We start from the raw sequence: 7,048 nt of genomic DNA, 5'->3' as shown, positions 1-7,048 counted from the left end.
CTGACAAAGCGTTAAGATGTTGCCTGAGGGGTTGACATTTTTGGGAAAGCAAATCTACAAAATCCCTATTCGAAATGTTTAGATTTTACTTAAGAAACATCGTCATTGTAAGAAGATGGTGAATGTGTATATTTAGTGATCTGTGAGGAATTGAAATCAAGAGACTGTTTTGCTAGGGTTCCTAAATTTTACTCCTAATTGTACATTTCTAGACCTCGTGGTCTAATGTATTTGGCAAAAACCTTCGGGTCAGATGATTAAGGATTTGAGCTGTTTGGTAGTTTTCACAATGCGTGGCTTTAATGTTCTTGCCTTCTTTCAATGTTGACAAAAATGTTTAACCATGAAACTCCAATTTGCCATATTATTTAGGCAGCTAAAGCCAAAAACTTGCCGTCAAGGGTGTGTTTTAAACCCAAATCTCATTTTGCCAAGCAGGACACCCATCTAAGGAGAAAGGAAAAAAAGAAGCACACTGTCAGAAGTGGGATTTGAACCCACGCCTCCATTTGGAGACCAGAACACCCCATACACGGAAGAGATTAACTCTTGAGTCTGGCGCCTTAAACCACTCAGCCATCCTGATAAACTCCACTGCACATTCAAGAGCGTTTAAAAAAAATTCGGGAAGCAAATCTACTAAGTCACATTTTCAAAAGTTTTAAATTTTATTTGATTTCATTTCAAATTGATTCTAGGTGACCCTGACTCCCTCCGTATTAAGTGCAGGGAGCCGGTGGTCATGTCCCCTCACTATTATAGGGTTTTTAGGTGTCAGACAGTCTAGGTACGAGGGCATGCAATCGTCTACCTTTGAGACCCTTGTATGTGCTTAGCAGTCAGGGTGAGCTCTTAGGGTTTTATAGGGGTCACCTTTATGCTCCTTAGTTTGGGATCAAGCCAGTCAGATGTTTATCAATAACTTCCAACTATCTGCAACATCATCCGTGACATTAAGTCAGCTCACACTAAGATGCTCATGCGCAACGATACATTACCTGAAAATCCCATTAGACTGTGTGTAGGCCTAGTGGAGAATTACAGGCTCAAGGATATGCACAATATAGATGGATAATGCATATTACATTTAAGCTTAAATGCGTGCGTAAAAAATAATCCATGAGTAAATTCTGTTAAGATCTAAACATAGGCGCAAATCATAACTAGAACTGACTGAATATAATAGTCCAATAATATGCGCAGTAGAAACTGCTAGATAAAATTCCATCTCAGTTATAGAGCATGCGCAATAGTGATTAATTATTAATATATAAGTCCGATGGAATGCGCAGTACTAATAGATAAAGAAACTTGGTCCAAGTTGCAGCACACGCGCAAAAGTAATCCACCCTGAACTTACTAAGACTAAACACATGCGCAAAAGATGAATAAAACGAGTCAGTATCTAAGTGTGCTGACATGCGTAGCAGAAAATCGATAAATAAAATGGGTTGAAGTTCCAGCGCATGATCAATTTCAATTATTAGAACAATACTGTCTAAGACGGAATGCATGCGCAATGGAGAATTAATGCTATCAGGAAATGAACCAAGACCCAACGCATGCGCAATGAAAAATCAAGACCTGTCCAATGTAAAAGTCCATTGACATGCGCAGTAGAAAACTGACAAATAAAATGGTTGGAATTTTTTGCGCATGAGCAATTTGCCATTTTATTTTATTACCAAGTCATCAGAACAAATTCTCTAAGACTGAACGCATGCGCAATGGAAAATCAATGCTACTAGAAAATGAACCAAGATCGAACGCATGCGCAATGAAGAAACAAAGCCCGTCCTTTGTATAAGTCCACCGACATGAGCAGTAGAGAATTGATAAATAAAATGGGTTGAAATTGCAGCGCATGAGAAATGGACAATTACTAGAACAACATTCTCTAAGACCAAATACATGCGTAATGGAGAATCAATGCTACTAGAAATAGAACTAAGACAGAACGCATCAGCAATCAAGACTTGTCCAAAGTATAAGTCCATTGACATGCGCAGTGGAGGACGTATAGAGAATATTATGTCTAAGTTCCAGCACCTGCGCAATAAGAACGCAAGCATCGATTGGACAAATGCCGAAGTGGGAGTGACTGGAAGTTACAATAATTTCAGAAGCCCCCCCACCCGATAGGCTAGAACAGTTAATGCAATAACTAAAGTTATACATAGTAGCCAATGAAATGATGACTCCATCAGAGGGAGGTTTCAAAAGCCTGGGTCCCGCACCCTTCTCCAGCAGACTGCCCAAAACCCCTGAGGATGCCAATTCTTTGGCGAAACATGTCGGGGGCAGAGTGTGAATAGAGTGTGTTTTTTAGACAGCATGTGCCTGTGACCAGTGACTATCACGCAGACTACATAGGATAGGGAGGCCTGCTAAGAGTTAAGCTTCATAGATCCCTAGCCCTAGCACACTGTGAGATAACAGTATTAGCATATGGCAAACGGCAGTGACCATATAGAATAGGGGATCTGACAGGCAGGAAACATATTAGAGCCTCTTAGCTAACCTAGCACTGTGCACAAATAGTGTAATATCAGTGATACCACAGAAGGACTAAGATCACAGACACAGCTGAGAATTTTAAATGTTAGTACGAGTAGCAACATTTTATTAAAGGAAATAAACGTTATGTTTTAAAATCAACACGTGTAAACCAAGAGACAATCATTGGTCCATGTGACCATTTACATAGTAACATAGTAACATAGTACATAAGGACGAAAAAAGACATCTGTCCATCCAGTTCAGCCTATTATCCTGCAAGTTGATCCAGAGGAAAAAAACAAAAAACTGTGAGGTAGAAGCCAATTTTCCACACTTAAAATAAATAAAAAATTCCTTCCCAACTCCAATCAGGCAATCAGAATAACTCCCTGGATCAACGACCCCGCTCTAGTAGCTATAGCCTGTAATATTATTACGCTCCAGAAATACATCCAGGCCCCTCTTGAATTCCGTTATTGTACTCACCATCACCACCTCCTCAGGCAGAGAGTTCCATAGTCTCACTGCTCTTACCGTAAAGAATCCTTTTATATGTTTGTGTACAAGTAAAAAATATGGATGGGCACTCTATATGAAAATATAGGACAAAATTTATTGAAACATATATTTAAAACATATATTTTATAACAATACAATAAAATGCATTAAATTAAAAATAAATATAAAAATAAAGAATAAAAAATTGGTATCCTTTGGGCAGAGATCGCACAGAAAATCCTTTCTAGATGCTCTCATACAAATCTGTGAGTTTATAGGAGAGAGGACAAAAATTGCGCGATTGGTCTCTGCTCAAACAGATATGTAATCCTCCAAATCTTGCATAAAATGGTATACATAACCAATTCCTAAAATACACATCAAGTATTACAATCAGTCCTATATTCAAATATAAAAAACGCACACTCCTGTGCTGTGTTACCACTGATTATTCGTGATTATTATAGAATGTGTCCACGGTTAGGTGTATAAATAGCGCTCCACATGTATAGCTTTTCTATTGCGCTGAATAGTCTTTGTAAAATATATCCAGTCTCTGCTGTGTTGACAAAACAATGTTGTGATTCGACTGGCAAGAAAAAGTCCTTAGTTGTAACTAAATACAGTTTGTGACTATATGCAGTTCATTATCTCTAATAACTTAGTGCTTTGCCTCATTAGTTTTTACCCAAGATGTGGGCTTACCTTTGCCTAGTTCTTTGTTTTGCTGGGGCTTGTGAATATGCTTTTACTCCGTATTGAATGCCGGCGTCCCGGCTATGGAGTTCGTTGCGTCCCACGTGTGCTTCACAGCTGATTCCAAGGGCTGACTCGATTTGAGAGTCGCGTACTCACAGCTTTAGGCGCAGGTAAATGACGTATTGAGGTCTTTCTAAGGTAAAAAAGGTCTTTTATCTTCTTCTTTGTAGTGCACTTACATCCATGGAAAACGGGGTATTTGTCAGGATTTCACACCAGACGCGTTTCGGGGAGAAGCTTTCCCCTTCTTCAGTGGTATACCCCGCTTTTGTGAGTCAGTATAATTTATACTGAATATTGGTCTTGCTCAAAATCTGGTCCGGACCCAGAGTTGCACCAAAAAGCCGATCTGGCTCAAATTTCTGGATGTCATTTTTTATCATTATAGCCCACTTGCGGTTTTGATGCAACAATTTCCCTAAAGATGCGTTTTTTCTATAATATTCACAGTTTCGCATTCTTAGTTTGATCCATCTATAATTAATCAAATGGCATATTTCGTTTTCAAGTCATAATCCATCGTATATTATAACCATCATTTATTCAATAAAAACTAAAAGCTATTAGTTTTTAAATGTGAATATATCTTAAATTGTAAAAATATATCTAAATAATATATAATAAATAAACATTAAAAACATGTATGTATATAAAACCATCTATATAAACAATGCATATCTATAAATATATAAATTGATTGCAGATTTCCACAGTTTCTATATATGGAGGGTAGTTTCCCTCTAAATATATATCTTCTGAGTATATTACATCAGAAAAAACGCATCTGCGTTTTAGTTGCGTTTTCTTTTTGTAAGTTACATTCTGCCCTCCATCAATATTGAGATGGGTCTTCTTGAGTATTTTACATGTGGAAAGAGTTTTTTTTCGGTATATATTAAATGATGTAGAAAGCGGGCCCATGTGGGGTAGAGGGAGAGTTGCAGTGCTGGAATAAACAGCCGAACATGCAACTCTGCATCGACACCCACACGGACCACCCTGTCCTCATATAAACCTAAAAATTTCTAATTCTGCATTTAATCCTCTCGGCAGTAAACTGCCGAACTCATACATTTTTCTGGATTCTGCCCTTGATAGTCTCTCAATCTGGTTTCCTCCTCGCCAATGTTTGTCCACCTTTTCCAGTGCCATGAAGGAGAGACCCCTAGGATCCTGATTATGTGTAACCCTGAAATGTCTGGACAGCGAATGTTTGTCATAACCCTTAGTAATATTATTCAGGTGTTCTGCTATCCTGACTTTCAGGGCGCGCTTGGTCCTACCTATGTATTGTCTCCGACATGGACACTGGATCAGGTATATAACATTAGTGGAATTGCAAGTGAGGAAATCTTTGACTCCCTCCAATAAATAATCAATTTGGTCCCTATTCCACAATTTGTTCCTAGATGATTGTTCTTTCAGGGCTAGAATGCCCTGATCATGGTTAATAATGGTGTATAGGGACTGGACGTCCAATGTGCCCATAATCCATTGGTCATGGACGTCCAGGCCCTCCAAAATACCCACAATCTCAGTTGTGTCACGTACATAGGATTTAATTTTCTTCACTTCAGGTTGAAGTAAAGTGTCTATGTACTGTGACAAATTAACTGTTAGGGATCCAATGCCGAAATAATCGGGCGGCCTGGCGGGTCCACAGTACTTTTGTGGACTTTTGGTAAACAACAGAAAATAGGTAATCTACCCGGTGTGTCCACAATAAAATTAAATTCCTGTTGTGTTAAAATTCCCTGTTGTAGTCCTTTTTTGCAGAAATGTAGGAGATCCTGTTTAAAGGTCTCTAGGATCTTTTTTTAGGGGGGTATATGTGGCCTGGTCTCCTAATTGTTTGAGGCATTCCATATTATATTGATCCTCACCCCAGATCACAATAGCTCCTCCTTTATCTGCTGGGCGGATGACTACCTTTTAATTTTTTTTGTAGTTCTCTTATAGCATTCATTTCTCCATGTGTTAAATTATTTCTATATCCTTTTTTTATTTTTCCAAATCTGCTTCCACACTTTTTTTAAATGAATATTATATGGCAAAATAATCTGAAAACCCTGCTGAGGGTGATCAATCAAGTAGGTAGGGAGAGTGTGTCTGGGCAGTTTAGCGCTACACTATGCCTGTTTGTGTGTGAAGGTAGTCGTTATCCTGACCCGCCATACAAAAAATTTACGCCGACCTTTATTGGTCCTTATGAGATTATTGAAATTATCAATCATGTGTTGTCCTGTCAGAAATCACTAGAGTAGTTAAAAATTCATAATGTGTTCTAAAAGTCTTTATAAAAATAATACACTACTGTGCCTCTAGTTTCGCAGGAACCTCCTGGTCTGGTGGAGGCAGAAGGTGAGACGGAGTATGAGGTTGAAAGAGTCCTGGATTTCAGAAGGATCCATAATAAATTACAATATCATGTTCACTGGAAAGGTTATGGATCTGAGGAGAGGTCATGGGTGTCAGCTGATAAGGTCCATGCTGATCGGTTGGTTAAAAGGTTCCACGATTTACACCCTGATAAACCTGCTCTTATTGAGAGTCTGGCGGTCTCTTCTGGTGGTGGGGTACTGTCAGGGTTCCCACCTGCTGCTGCCTCTATATGGCAGCAGCATCCGGCTGCCAGGGGAACCAGGAGTGTGGAGCCCCAGGCCAAAGAGGAAGTGCGTCCGAACGTCAGGGTGCACGGGCAGCAGCTCACTCAGCGTGCAGACATGCCGGCGTCAGCTGCTGTTCTCTAGTATACAGACTGGTACCTGCAGTGTACAGGTGCTAGTGAATTTCTCTGATCTGGCTACACCTACAGTTCCTAGTGATATATGAAGACTCCCCTGGCTGTGACTTTCTGGATTGGACATGAGACTATGGTTTTGGCTTCTGGATTTGGTATCATATTTGAGTTTCTGCTTCTGACTCTTTGGAGTTTTTTGGTTTTCTCATATGCCCCTGGCATACTGGTACTGTGTTGACAATTTGGCTTTTGACCCCTTTTTCCATACGACTAATCTTATTGTGTTTGTGCGCCTGTTTGTCCCTTTTTGTTTGTTGCCCTTCACATACTGCAGTATAGGGACTGACGTCCAGTTGTGAGTCACTGCTGAGGGTGATCAAGCAAGTAGGTAGGGAGAGTGTGTCTGGGCAGTTTAGCGCTACACTATGCCTGTTTGTGTGTGAAGGTAGTCGTTATCCTGACAGTAGCTGTGGCTAGAATACATTTCAGGTACCATATCGCAGAAAGGGGAAGGGAGCAATCCCATCATATGGCTGGTAGGTAAAGAAATAG

General features: G+C 39.8%; 1 non-coding gene across 1 annotated transcript; it reads right to left on the bottom strand.

The window, feature by feature from the left end:
- Window positions 1-476: 476 nt before the first annotated feature.
- TRNAL-CAA lies at window positions 477-586 on the bottom strand. Its single transcript has 2 exons — window positions 549-586; window positions 477-522 (listed from the first exon to the last, which is right to left on the bottom strand). It is a non-coding gene; the product is annotated as a tRNA-Leu (tRNA).
- Between the last annotated feature and the right edge of the window lie 6,462 nt (window positions 587-7,048).

This window comes from Bufo gargarizans, chromosome 4 (assembly GCF_014858855.1).
Source record: "Bufo gargarizans isolate SCDJY-AF-19 chromosome 4, ASM1485885v1, whole genome shotgun sequence".
Lineage (NCBI taxonomy): Eukaryota > Metazoa > Chordata > Amphibia > Anura > Bufonidae > Bufo > Bufo gargarizans.
The sequence above is the reverse complement of the archived record's forward strand: the minus strand, read 5'-3'. Positions and strand labels throughout refer to the sequence as shown.